The sequence below is a fragment of the Dendrobates tinctorius genome, unplaced genomic scaffold, assembly GCF_039654945.1.
Source record: "Dendrobates tinctorius isolate UK_male_01 unplaced genomic scaffold, ASM3965494v1 ptg000304l, whole genome shotgun sequence".
Classification (NCBI taxonomy): Eukaryota; Metazoa; Chordata; class Amphibia; order Anura; family Dendrobatidae; genus Dendrobates; species Dendrobates tinctorius.
The window spans coordinates 3,399,031-3,414,013 of record NW_027361971.1 but is presented as its reverse complement, the minus strand read 5'-3'; the positions used below and the strand labels follow the sequence as shown (position 1 = coordinate 3,414,013).

The 14,983-nt window shown below is 44.5% G+C and overlaps 1 protein-coding gene across 1 annotated transcript in view; it reads right to left on the bottom strand.

The window, feature by feature from the left end:
* The window catches only part of OPTC (opticin), a 338,728-nt gene extending 324,135 nt beyond the window's left edge, over positions 1–14,593 (bottom strand). Inside the window, exon 1 of the mRNA XM_073560757.1 lies at positions 14,472–14,593. The gene's annotated coding sequence lies outside the window, so the exon portion shown is untranslated. The remainder of the gene's footprint in view (positions 1–14,471) is intronic.
* Between the last annotated feature and the right edge of the window lie 390 nt (positions 14,594–14,983).

Sequence of the window (14,983 nt, the reverse complement as noted above, 5' to 3'; positions counted from 1 at the left end):
GGCGGTGTGTCTGTCGCCCAAACACATCATCTGCAACACAGCCTGCTGACGCTTTCCACTAACTGCTCGATAGGGGGACACCTCGTGTGCAACAGTGGCAGCTGCAGATGGAGTGCTCGTACGACTGCGCTCTGTGGACGAGCTTTCGCTTCTGGAGGAGGAGGAGGAGGGTCAAACGCCTACAGCCAACTGTTTCCTATACCGTGGGCTAGGCAGCACTGTCCCACCACAGCTGTCCCCTGTGGACCCTGCATCCACCACATTAACCCAGTGCGCAGTGATGGACACGTAACGGCCCTGGCCATGCCGACTGGACCATGCATCAGTTGTGAGGTGCACCTTTCCGCTCACTGACTGCTTGAGTGCATGGACAATGCGGTCTTTCACATGATGGTGGAGGGCTGGGATGGCTTTGCGAGAGAAGAAGTGGCGACTGGGTAGGTCATAGCGTGGTACTGTATAGGCCATGAGTTCGCGGAAAGCTGCGCTTTCCACCAACCGAAAGGGCATCATCTCAAACGAGATTAGTTTGGCAATGTGGGCGTTCAAACCCAGTGTACGCGGATGAGAGACTGAGTACTTTCTTGACCTACTCATAGTGTCTGGGAGGGTGAGCTGGACTTGAGAGCTGCATATGGTGGAAGTAGCGGTGGACAGGGCGGACTGAGAGAGGGTTGATGATGGTGATGGAGTTGGTGTTCTTTCTGATAGCTAGAATCAGTCTTTCGTTGATATAACAGTGGGATTCCCTGACTGCTGTGGCCTTGCAACGACACCTCAACATTTGCTGCTGTGCTAACCGGTGGGCTTACAGTGGGGGAAACAATGTAGCGTTGCTGACTACCTTCGTTGTGATCAGTTGCACATGTGGCACTTGAGGTTTGGTGTTGTGTCCACGCTTGCAAGTGCATGCTGGTTAAATGTCTAAGCATGCAACTGGTATTTAAATTTTTCAGATTTTTCCCTCGGCTAAAGGTCTTTGCGCACTTCTTACAGATAACCTTGGCCTGATCATGAGGATTTTGTTCAAAAAAGTGCCACACTGCACTCTTCCTACTTTGGCAGACATTTTGCGGCCTAGCACGCTGTGATGTTTTGACCCTCTGGACAAGCTGTCCAGCAACTCTTTTGATTTTTGGAACCTATCTTTGGAGTGCTCCGGGCCTGCCAGATAACAGCTGTTGCGATGTCGATGTCTGCTGTGGATGCTCCTCATCTGAGCTATTGGAAGCAGCACCCTCTTCCCCCAATGGATGCCAATCTGGGTCAACAACTGGGTCATCCATCACCTCTTCTTCAATGTCATGTGCACCTTCCTCTGTGTCACCGTGTATGGTGGTATAGTGTGCGGGAAGGGGCACCTGAGTCTCATCAGGGTCAGAATCTTCTGGCTCTGTACACTGCGAGGACAATGTAGTGCTCTGAGTGAATGTACCAGCAGAATCATCCATCAGCGGCTGTGCATCAGTGCACTCCATGTCAGATTCATCTTGGCCAGGGTAATTCACCATTTGACTTGATAATCCAGGCATGGTATGTGAAAACAGCTCCATGGAGTAATCAGTAGTATGGCCTGCGTCATCCTTCAATCTTGGTTGGGGTGAAGGACACAAAGAAAGGTGTGGTTCATGAACATGAGCCTCCAATGACGACTCAGTGCTTTTACTTTTTACAACTGAAGAAGAGGAGGCGATAGAGCTAGAGGCTGAGTCAGCAATGTAAGACAAAACTTTTTCCTGATGTTCTGGCTTTAAAAGCGGTTTGCCAACTCCTAGAAAACTAAGCCTTCGAAGCCTTATGGAGCCAGACGATGACGCAGGCTCAACACCTCCTGCATTCGGTCCTACTTTGCTCTTGCCACTACCATCAGATCCACCACCAACACCATCATTACCAGCTGCCAACCCCGGCCCAATTCCACGGCCTCTTCCACCAGCCTTCCTCATTTTTGGTAGAAATGTAGACAAAATCCAACAAACTATATAGTAATGTAAAACAAGGTACAAGGTGTCTAAAGGACAGGGGAGATTTTGAATTTCTGCTCACACTAGTGGACACTGGACACTTTTGGATTGTGTGAGGCCCACTGAATATCTGAGCGCTATGTCACAGGCTCGATGGCACAGCTGTGACCAAAGTGACTAGAGGATAAGGGAGATTTTGAATTTCTGCAGACACTGGACACTTTTGGATTGTGTGAGGCCCACTGAATATCTGAGCGCTATGTCACAGGCTCGATGGCACAGCTGTGACCAAAGTGACTAGAGGATAAGGGAGATTTTGAATTTCTGCAGACGCTTGTGGACACTGGACACTTTTGGATTGTGAGAGGCCCACTGAATATCTGAGCGCTATGTCACAGGCTCGATGGCACAGCTGTGACCAAAGTAAAGTGACTAGAGGATAAGTGAGATTTTGAATTTCTGCAGACACTGGACACTTTTGGATTGTGTGAGGCCCACTGAATATCTGAGCGCTATGTCACAGGCTCGATGGCACAGCTGTGACCAAAGTGACTAGAGGATAAGTGAGATTTTGAATTTCTGCAGACACTTGTGGACACTGGACACTTTTGGATTGTGTGAGGCCCACTGAATATCTGAGCGCTATGTCACAGGCTCGATGGCACAGCTGTGACCAAAGTGACTAGAGGATAAGTGAGATTTTGAATTTCTGCAGACACTGGACACTTTTGGATTGTGTGAGGCCCACTGAATATCTGAGCGCTATGTCACAGGCTCGATGGCACAGCTGTGACCAAAGTGACTAGAGGATAAGGGAGATTTTGAATTTCTGCAGACACTTGTGGACACTGGACACTTTTGGATTGTGTGAGGCCCACTGAATATCTGAGCGCTATGTCACAGGCTCGATGGCACAGCTGTGACCAAAGTGACTAGAGGATAAGTGAGATTTTGAATTTCTGCATACACTTGTGGACACTGGACACTTTTGGATTGTGTGAGGCCCACTGAATATCTGAGCGCTATGTCACAGGCTCGATGGCACAGCTGTGACCAAAGTGACTAGAGGATAAGTGAGATTTTGAATTTCTGCTCACACTAGTGGGCACTGGACACTTTTGGATTGTGTGAGGCCCACTGAATATCTGAGCTCTATGTCACAGGCTCGATGGCACAACTGTGACCAAAGTGACTAGAGGATAAGTGAGATTTTGAATTTCTGCAGACACTGGACACTTTTGGATTGTGTGAGGCCCACTGAATATCTGAGCGCTATGTCACAGGCTCGATGGCACAGCTGTGACCTAAGTGACTAGAGGATAAGTGAGATTTTGAATTTCTGCAGACACTGGACACTTTTGGATTGTGTGAGGCCCACTGAATATCTGAGCGCTATGTCACAGGCTCGATGGCACAGCTGTGACCAAAGTGACTAGAGGATAAGGGAGATTTTGAATTTCTGCAGACACTTGTGGACACTGGACACTTTTGGATTGTGTGAGGCCCACTGAATATCTGAGCGCTATGTCACAGGCTCGATGGCACAGCTGTGACCAAAGTGACTAGAGGATAAGGGAGATTTTGAATTTCTGCAGACACTTGTGGACACTGGACACTTTTGGATTGTGTGAGGCCCACTGAATATCTGAGCGCTATGTCACAGGCTTGATGGCACAGCTGTGACCAAAGTGACTAGAGGATAAGTGAGATTTTGAATTTCTGCTCACACTAGTGGACACTGGACACTTTTGGATTGTGTGAGGCCCACTGAATATCTGAGCGCTATGTCACAGGCTCGATGGCACAGCTGTGACCAAAGTGACTAGAGGATAAGTGAGATTTTGAATTTCTGCAGACACTGGACACTTTTGGATTGTGTGAGGCCCACTGAATATCTGAGCGCTATGTCACAGGCTCGATGGCACAGCTGTGACCAAAGTGACTAGAGGATAAGTGAGATTTTGAATTTCTGCAGACACTTGTGGACACTGGACACTTTTGGATTGTGTGAGGCCCACTGAATATCTGAGCGCTATGTCACAGGCTCGATGGCACAGCTGTGACCAAACTGACTAGAGGATAAGTGAGATTTTGAATTTCTGCAGACACTGGACACTTTTGGATTTTGTGAGGCCCACTGAATATCTGAGCGCTATGTCACAGGCTCGATGGCACAACTGTGACCAAAGTGACTAGAGGATAAGTGAGATTTTGAATTTCTGCAGACACTGGACACTTTTGGATTGTGTGAGGCCCACTGAATATCTGAGCGCTATGTCACAGGCTCGATGGCACAGCTGTGACCAAAGTGACTAGAGGATAAGGGAGATTTTGAATTTCTGCAGACACTGGACACTTTTGGATTGTGTGAGGCCCACTGAATATCTGAGCGCTATGTCACAGGCTCGATGGCACAGCTGTGACCAAAGTGACTAGAGGATAAGGGAGATTTTGAATTTCTGCATACACTTGTGGACACTGGACACTTTTGGATTGTGTGAGGCCCACTGAATATCTGAGCGCTATGTCACAGGCTCGATGGCACAGCTGTGACCAAAGTGACTAGAGGATAAGGGAGATTTTGAATTTCTGCAGACACTTGTGGACACTGGACACTTTTGGATTGTGTGAGGCCCACTGAATATCTGAGCGCTATGTCACAGGCTCGATGGCACAGCTGTGACCAAAGTGACTAGAGGATAAGTGAGATTTTGAATTTCTGCTCACACTAGTGGGCACTGGACACTTTTGGATTGTGTGAGGCCCACTGAATATCTGAGCGCTATGTCACAGGCTCGATGGCACAACTGTGACCAAAGTGACTAGAGGATAAGTGAGATTTTGAATTTCTGCAGACACTGGACACTTTTGGATTGTGTGAGGCCCACTGAATATCTGAGCGCTATGTCACAGGCTCGATGGCACAGCTGTGACCAAAGTGACTAGAGGATAAGTGAGATTTTGAATTTCTGCAGACACTGGACACTTTTGGATTGTGTGAGGCCCACTGAATATCTGAGCGCTATGTCACAGGCTCGATGGCACAGCTGTGACCAAAGTGACTAGAGGATAAGGGAGATTTTGAATTTCTGCAGACACTTGTGGACACTGGACACTTTTGGATTGTGTGAGGCCCACTGAATATCTGAGCGCTATGTCACAGGCTCGATGGCACAGCTGTGACCAAAGTGACTAGAGGATAAGGGAGATTTTGAATTTCTGCAGACACTTGTGGACACTGGACACTTTTGGATTGTGTGAGGCCCACTGAATATCTGAGCGCTATGTCACAGGCTCGATGGCACAGCTGTGACCAAAGTGACTAGAGGATAAGTGAGATTTTGAATTTCTGCTCACACTAGTGGACACTGGACACTTTTGAATTGTGTGAGGCCCACTGAATATCTGAGCGCTATATCACAGGCTCGATGGCACAGCTGTGACCAAAGTGACTAGAGGATAAGTGAGATTTTGAATTTCTGCAGACACTGGACACTTTTGGATTGTGTGAGGCCCACTGAATATCTGAGCGCTATGTCACAGGCTCGATGGCACAGCTGTGACCAAAGTGACTAGAGGATAAGTGAGATTTTGAATTTCTGCAGACACTTGTGGACACTGGACACTTTTGGATTGTGTGAGGCCCACTGAATATCTGAGTGCTATGTCACAGGCTCGATGGCACAGCTGTGACCAAACTGACTAGAGGATAAGTGAGATTTTGAATTTCTGCAGACACTGGACACTTTTGGATTGTGTGAGGCCCACTGAATATCTGAGCGCTATGTCACAGGCTCCATGGCACAGCTGTGACCAAAGTGACTAGAGGATAAGGGAGATTTTGAATTTCTGCAGACACTTGTGGACACTGGACACTTTTGGATTGTGTGAGGCCCACTGAATATCACAGCGCTATGTCACATGCAGAAATTGGCTAGTGTATCACAAACTACAAGGTGTATGTAGAATTGGGCAGAGTAGGAATCTCCCTAGAGTGCAGGTCTGTAAGAACGGAACATATCCTCGACTTATTCTCACAGAGTGACACAGATAGCTTCACTGTGGCTGTGATAACAGCTGTTACACGGTACTGTGTGAGGAGCGTACACCGCTGTATGGTGTGAAAAAATGCACGCTCAGTACCTCAGCAGGACAAAAAAAAAAATTGGGATTGCTTTTAAAAAAGCAGTTTGCAGCTCAGTACCTCAGCAGGACAAAAAAAAAAAATTGGGATTGCTTTTAAAAAAGCAGTTTGCAGAGCAGTGGGTAAACAGCAATGCAGCTGTCAGGAAGCCTTAGAAGGCAGCCCAACAACCAACACCACTGATACACCACAATATAGCCTCCCCTTGCACTGCACACACAGTGACTGGTGTGTTGTACAGGCACAATCGCTAGCAGCAGAAGCAGTTTTTTTTTCTTCTTCCCTGCCTAACGCTCTCCCTACAGAATCAGCAGCAACCTCTCCCTATGCTAAGATCGGCAGAAGTAAGATGGCGGTCGGCGTGCACACCCTTTTATACCCCCTGTGACGCCCACCAAAGCAAGCCATTCACTTGCATGCCCTTCTGAAAGATGGTGGTGACCCGTGCCTATGTCATCACGTTGCCCACAGTGTCCATGGATCCTGATTGGCTGAAAAAGAGCGCAAAACAAACTTTCGTTTCATGAAACCCGACTTTGCCAAAAGTCGGCGACTTTTGAAATTTTTCGACCCGTTTCGCTCAACTCTAGTCACCAGTTCTATTTTTTTACCATTTGCATTAACATGTTGTCACGAGTGGGTCAAATCCTCCTGGGAGATCTATGGTTAGAAATTCACTACATATGGTGAATCACAGATCTTCCTTTTAGCTTGTGTGTTTGTGTTTCATATTAAATGGATTTTGTTCCCTTTGGTGCTGTTCAGTTACTAACGTGATACAGTAGAGGAGATCTTCATTTGAAAATGTTTGGAGCATCTAGTCTATGTTATACAGGCCTCAAACACATAAAAAAAATATTCTGTTACTAATGTCATACAGTAAAGGAGATCTCATTTTGAAATTGTTAGGAGAATATCTTCTTTGTCATAAAGGCCTCATCCACACTCAAACATCCAGTGTCAGGAGCAGACTCTCTGTGCTGTTACATTGTCAAAATGGAGCTAAAACAAGATGTCTGCTCTTTATATGGAGAGAGACATGTGATTTCAGCAGCCAATAACACAAGCTGTTGTGTCAAACTGTGGAAGTTTCCTTCACCCTCATTGGCTAGCTGCAATGTGTACACATAAAGTTAGAAGAAAAAAAAGTTTACAACCACGCTGCTCCTCTGGACTCTGCCAACCCCCTACCTTCACATGTGCCTCACACTCATCATGCACCAACATTATCTTAGCCAAAGTGCTCAAAATACTTTAATGGAAATGTAAATATTTTCCCGTAAATATTTTTACCGAATGTTTCCAATTTTATAAAATTTTGCTTGTGTATCCAATCACGAATCCAAATGTGCCATACTCATGCTGATTTTATGTTTGGCGATAATTTTTCAAACAAATTTACTCATCACCATTTATATACAGTGCATACAGTTGAAACCAGAAGTTTACATACAGTATATAAAAACATATATGCATGTTTTTATCAATATCTGGCATGAAATCAGAATAAACCTTTCCTGTTTAAGGTCAGTTATGATTACCTTCATTTATTAATATTTACCAAATATGTATAATATATATTTTGTGGTAGTTCAACTCACTTGGCGGAACACAGAGGTAGAAAACAGGAACACTGTTCTTCAGTTGGTTTGTTATTGTGTTGCATAAACCCACAGAAGGGGAAAGTAAACACCGCCCTTCAGACAAAAACAGGAAAACAGCAAAGACATAAAATGCAGAGTCCATACATTGCGGGTAACATCCTGCTCTGGAGCAACACTGGTTCAGTCTTTCCTCCACAAGACACAAACCACTGGAGAATCCGCTCTCCAGTCTTACTGACCAAACACTGCCTCTGAAGCTAAACTACTTAAGCCCCAGACCATGTGACTCCTCTCATTTGAATGAACACCTGACTATGACATCATACAGGTCCTGTCAGCACACAGTGGTTTCGGCTATGCAGGTGGAGATAAGGTGGAAAACTTCCCACCCGCTCTATGGATGTCCTCATAAAATCCAGCTCATTTAAGCAATTTGGCTTAAACCTCACGACAGATAGTGTGCTGGAGGAAAATACTCTGGATTTTACATCACTGATTCCATTAAGTGTAGTAACTAGTGATGGGTAAGCACTAAAATGCTCAGGTGCTCATTGCTTGGGTCAAGCAAATTAGAATGCTCGGGTACTCAACCCAAGCAACGAGATTAATGTAAGTCAAAGGAAAACCAAGTATTTTTGCCGTGATCCCCCCCGGGAGTCCTTTTAGGGTCTAAAAAGTCTGAAAGTGATGGGAACGGTGCTCAATGCCATGGGAATATCATCGGGAATAACCCTGGAAGCATTTCTGACTCCCAGATCACAGCTGTGAACAATGTTGTCAGAGTCTTTTGCCACTTTAACAGGCGCACATTAAAACATACAAAAACGAATCGAAAATGGATTTTCCTGGGAAATATGTTAAGGGCCATCCCTTCCAGGATAATAATAATAATAAATTTTATTTCTATAGCGCCGACATATTCCGCAGCACTTTACATTTCAGAGGGGACTTGTACAGACGATAGACATTACAGCATAACAATAATCACATAGATCATAACAGATACCAAGAGGAATGAGGGCCCTGCTCTCAAGCTTGCAATCTATGAGGGAAAAAGGGGAGACACGAAAGGTGGGTGGTAACAATTGCCCTGATTGTTTGGACCAGCCATAATGTTAAGTGTGTAACAGTACGGACACAGAGGGCTAATAGATGCATAAAGCATGTGGGAACATGATACGGGAACCTGGTTATGGTAAAACTTTTGACTGTGCCACACAGGGATAGTTAGGTTAATGTGTTGAGGCGGTAGGCCAGTCTGAATAAATGAGTTTTCAGGGCACGCTTAAAATTGTAGGGATTGGGGACTACTCGTATTGACCTGGGAAGTGCATTCCAAAGAATTGGCGCAGCACGTGTATAGTCTTGGAGACGGGAGTGGGAGGTTCTGATTATCGAGGATGCTAACCTCAGGTCATCAGCAGAACGGAGGGCACGAATAGGGTGGTAGATTGAAACAAGGGAGGAGATGTAGGGTGGTGCTGAGACATGGAGTGCTTTGTGGGTGAGGGCAATAAGTTTGTACTGGATTCTGGAGTGGATGGGTAGCCAGTGTAAGGACTGGCACAAGGTAGAGGCATCGGTGTAACGATTGGCGAGGAATATTATCCTGGCTGCAGCATTCAAGACAGATTGGAGGGGGGAAAGTTTGTTAAGAGTGAGACCGATTAGAAGAGAGTTACAATAGTCCAGACGAGAATGAATAAGAGAAACAGTAAGAGTTTTTGTAGAGTCAAAGGTAAGAAAAGGTCGAATTCTAGAAATGTTTTTGAGATGCAGATAACAAGAGCGAGCCAGTGATTGGATGTGGGGGGTGAATGAAAGCTCGGAGTCAAGTATGACCCCAAGACAGCGGGCATGTTGCTGGGGAGTAATAGTGGAACCACACACGGAAATGGCAGTGTCGGGTATAGGTGCATTAGTAGAGGGAGGAAACACAAAGAGTTCAGTCTTTGACAGGTTCAGTTTCAGATATAGTGAGGACATGATGTTAGACACAGCGTTTAGACAATCGCCGGTGTTTTCTAGAAACATGAAGAGAGAAGGAAGATCCGGCACTGGAGACTTGATAAAATCCACGATAAGTTTTATTCACATAATTTCATGATAAAACCATAAAGGGGAAAACAGACCCCCACGCCTGACGCGTTTCGAACCTTACACCAGGTTCTTCCTCAGAGACATGAAACAAAACAGTTCACAAAATGATTATAAACATTCCTAATCAGCAGAGGGACTCCACACATGTGTATAATCAAAGAGGCAGACAACTAAGCCCTCAAATCACTGGTGGAGTCACTCCCTTGCAAGAAGAAAGAAAAAAAAAAAGGAAAAGACCTAAACAACAGTGGACAAGACATAGAATATATAAAAACATGTGCAATACATACGTATAAATGCATAAATACATAGCAACTATTAAATGACAAAAAAAAAAAAAAACCCCAAAAAAAACTCAAAAAAAAAAAAAAAAAAAAAAAAAACCACCAAAAATCTCAGCACTCAATAAAAATACATAAGATCATTTCTATAATTTAAACCTTGCGGATATCGTGCATCAAGCGCAAGTATCCAGAAGGCTTCCCGACAGTGTAGTAAATGTTCCCAGTCACCCCCTCTGGGGGGTTTCAATACCCGTTCTATTCCCTTAACTTTAAGACTGCATAAATTACCCTTGTGTATTTCAAGGAAATGTTTGGACAAGCCAGACACATTCCTACGACTGGACATAGACTCTGGATTAGAAGCGGTGATGTGCTCACTTAGTCTCCTCTTCAGGCTGCGTGTAGTACAGCCAATGTAATATAAACTGCACAATGTGCACTCTGCCATATACACTAAGTGTGTGGTGTTACAATTCATGTAGGTTTTAATTTTGTAGGTTTGTTGTGTACTAAAATTAACAAATTTATCTGTAATATCCATATAGCGCACAAACCACACAATTTTTCACCACACTTATAATTGCCCAAGTAATTTAACCACGTAGGTTTAGTGCAATCAGACAAATACAATGAGGGGGACAAAAAATGACTCAAATTTTTAGCTCTCTTTGGAACACACCTATGTCCACCAGCCAATATCTGCGATAAGACTGGATCTTGATGCAGTAAGGGAAGATGTTTATTTATGATTTTAATAACACCCTTGTAATCTGAACTGAAAGCGGTAGAAAAAGTGGGAATATTTTTATTTTGATTAGTGTGTACCATGTCATTCTGCAATAAACTACTCCTAGTTTTGTTATCCATATCATCCTCTCAACAATGATCCTACAAGCTGTATTCAGCAGGGTTTATCTGTGATTTTGCAGGAGGGTCTTGCTTTGGGAGTATTGGATAAGCGCACGGCTGATTTTTTATATGTGGATAAACCAGTGTGTCCTGTATTTCACGCCTTACCCAAAATTCATAAAGGCGTGTTTCCTCCACCTTTCAGGCCCATAGTGGCCGGTATTGGAGGGGTTAATGAAAAACTCTCCGAGTGGATAGATAGAAAATTACAACCTTTGAGGTTTTTTTGGGGTTTTTTTTTTTTGTCATTTGATAGTTGCTATGTATTTATGCATTTATACGTATGTATTGCACATGTTTTTATATATTCTATATCTTGTCCACTGTTGTTTAGGTCTTTTCCTTTTTTTTTTCTTTCTTCTTGCAAGGGAGTGACTCCACCAGTGATTTGAGGGCTTAGTTGTCTGCCTCTTTGATTATACACATGTGTGGAGTCCCTTTGCTGATTAGGAATGTTTATAATAATTTTGTGAACTGTTTTGTTTCATGTCTCTGAGGAAGAACCTGGTGTAAGGTTCGAAACGCGTCAGGCGTGGGGGTCTGTTTTCCCCTTTATGGTTTTATCATGAAATTATGTGAATAAAACTTATCGTGGATTTTATCAAGTCTCCAGTGCCGGATCTTCCTTCTCTCTTCATGTTTGTAACACATGGTGGTCAGCCATTTGATCCCTAGGCACGACCGGCTTACAGGACTATTTTGGTGAGCACAAATTTCCCTTTCCCCTTCCTAGTTTTCTAGAAAGGCTGGTGTGATGTCAGGAGAAGAAGCGTATAATTGGGTGTCATCAGCATAGATATGGTACTGGAAACCAAATCTACTGATTGTTTTACCAATAGGGGCAGTGTACAAGGAGAAGAGGAGGGGGCCTAGAACCGATCCTTGAGGAACCCCAACAGTAAGGGGAAGATGAGAGGAGGAGGAGCCGGCAAAAGATACAGTAAAGGAGCGGTCAGAGAGATAGGAGGAAAACCAGGAGAGAACGGTGTCCATGATGCCGATGGAGCGGAGCATAGTGAGGAGGAACTGATGTTCCACCGTGTCGAATGCTGCAGAGAGATCCAAGAGAATTAGCATGGAGTAGTGACAGTTAAATTTAGCTGTTAGTAGATCATTAGAGACTTTAGTGAGGGCAATTTCAGTAGAGTGTAGAGAGCGGAAACCGGATTGAAGAGGGTCGAGAAGAGAGTTATCAGAGAGATAGCAGATCAGATGGGAGTGGACCAGGCGTTCCAGGAGTTTAGAGATGAAGGGAAGATTAGAGACAGGTCTATAGTTAGCGGCACAGTTTTGGTCGAGGGATGGTTTTTTAAGTAGTGGATGTGTGATGGCATACTTAAATAAGGAGGGAAAGATACAAGCAGAGAGAGGTTAAATATTTTAGTTAGGTGAGGGGTGACAGCAGGGGAAAGGAACTGGAGCAGATGTGACGAAAATGGGTCACTGGTGCAAGTGGTTGGGCGAGAAGATGCAAGGAGCCTGCCTACTTCTTCTTCCGTGACTGGTTCAAACTCAGAGAGTGAGCTAGATGTAGTGGGGGAGGGAGGACAGTGCATGGTATGAGATGATTAGGAGATAATTTCCTGTCGGATATGATCAATTTTTTCTTTGAAGTAATTGGCCAGATCGTCATCTCGAAGCTCTGTGGTTGGGGCCTGCACTCTTGGGTTGAGCAGGGAATGAAAAGTGTCAAAGAGACGTTTCGGGTTATTGGACAGTAAGGTGATGAGGGTGTTGAAATAGATTTGTTTGGAGAGGTGAAGGGCAGTGTTGTATGTTCTAAGCATGAACTTATAATGGATGAAATCTTCGTATAGATTGGATTTTCTCCATAGACGTTCAGCACACCTGGAGCACCGCTGCAGGAAACGTGTTTGCAGGGTGTGCCAGGGTTGTCGCTGTCTTTGTCGTGTTGTTCTATGTAAAGGAGGTGCAAAATCATCCAGGGCAGTTTGAAGTGTTTCATTGTAATGCTTCAGTGCAGAATCAGGACATGAGAGGGAGGAGATAGGGGCCAATGAAGACCGCAAGTTCATCGTAAGTTTCTGGGTGTTAATGGCCTGTATGTTTCTATAAGTATGGACAGTTGGGGTGATCTGAGCAGCCTGGCAGTCCTTGATAGAGAATGAAAGAAGGTTGTGATCAGAGAGCGGGAGAGGGGAGTTTGTGAAATCATCCACTGCACAAAGCCGAGAGAAGACCAAGTCGAGGGAGTTTCTGTCTTCATGCGTTGGAGAATTAGTAAGATGTGAAAGGCCAAACGAGGAGGTTAGAGATAAAAGGTGAGTAGTGATGGGGAGAGGGGATGTTGAAATCGCCCATGATGAGGGTAGGGATGTCACAGGAGAGAAAATGTGGAAGCCAAGTGGCAAAATGATCCAGGAACTGATGGGAGGGGCCGGGAGGACGATACACTACTGCCACTCGCATGAAGAACGGGGTGTAGAGTCTGACAGCATGGACTTCAAAAGAAGGGAAGACTAGTGAGGATACTTGAGGGATAACCTGAAAGGTACATTTTGCTTATAGAAGCAGACCAACGCCTCCACCTGCTCTTTTGTCTGATCTTGGGGTATGAGAGAAGTGTAATCCCCATATGAAAGAGCAGCAGCAGTGGTAGTGTCTGACTGCTGGATCCAGGTTTCAGTAAGAGCAAGGAGGTTAAGAGAATTGGAAAGGAGGAAGTCATGGATGAAGGAGAGTTTATTACACACTGAGCGAGAATTCCAAAGGGCACAATTAAGAGAGACAGAAGGCATGCAGGGAATATTAATAAGATTAGAGGGGTTTCTGAGTGTAGCAGTTGGAGGGTTTGACGTTCTATAACATGGGGGACCAGGGTTGGGAGCAATGTCCCCTGCGACTAGGAGAAGGAGGATAGAAAGAGTGAGCAGATGGTTGAGTGATTTGTTGGAGCGTCTCTTAAGTTGAATGGTGGGACTGAATGGATATGTGCAATTTAACAATGTGAAAAGAGTGTGAGTGCTATACATAGGAGAGGAAAGGAGTGAGGGGCCGATATGGATGGAGTGTAGAGAGTTAATGCCAGGGCGGTGGATGTGTGTGAATGCAGCGGCCAGGATATAAATTACACAAATGCATATGGTATATATTTGTTATACTCCAAATGTACAGGGAGTAGATGTATATAAATGTCTTACCTGTCCTGCCCTGCCATGTTATAACTGCCAGTACTTTGATACATGTACTTCGATTACATGTGCATAAATGCCCCCTGCATAAATGCTCCCCCAAGCTAGGTCTGAATATATAGGAATCTAAGGCTTAGATTTTTTTCTCTGTCTTCTCGTTAATCAATAAAACTAAACTAAGACAGCAGGGCACAATAAAGGTAATTATCAGACAAACCAATGTCCAGGCCTACATGCATCATAAACCACTTTGAAAAGTTTCTTGACCTCAGAAAAAAAGGGGACAAGCAGAGTAAGTTGAAATAAATATATACCAGATATAAGCTTGCAGAGTTGAAAAGACATAGAGCATTCAGGATTAACTGCTTGCGGACATTGAATGGAGGAGTTGATTCAGAGCAGAGATTGAAAGAGGTGGTTACCTGTATGAAGAGAATAGAGATGCGTGTCACATTTCATCCATGTTATAACTGCCAGTACTTTGATAAACTGTAATTCGATAAAGCGTGCATAAATGCCCCCTGCATGACTGACTTGCATGCAAGACAAAATAAATAACCCAAAGCAAAAATGCTCCTCCACCACTTGGGCTGTGTTCACACGTAGCGTTTTTGATGCGTTTTTCAACATTACCATTGCTTTCAACCAGGGAAATGTCATTTTAACATTTTAAAACCTTATTTGGCCACGTGGTGTGTGACACATCATCAGACACATCCTGTTTCATTTATGAAGGAGGGACTCTGAAAGTCACAAAGTCTATTTTTATAGGGCCAGCAGTCAGCCCTCACTTTTCTTAGAGAGGCATCAGCCGGCTATGCATTGT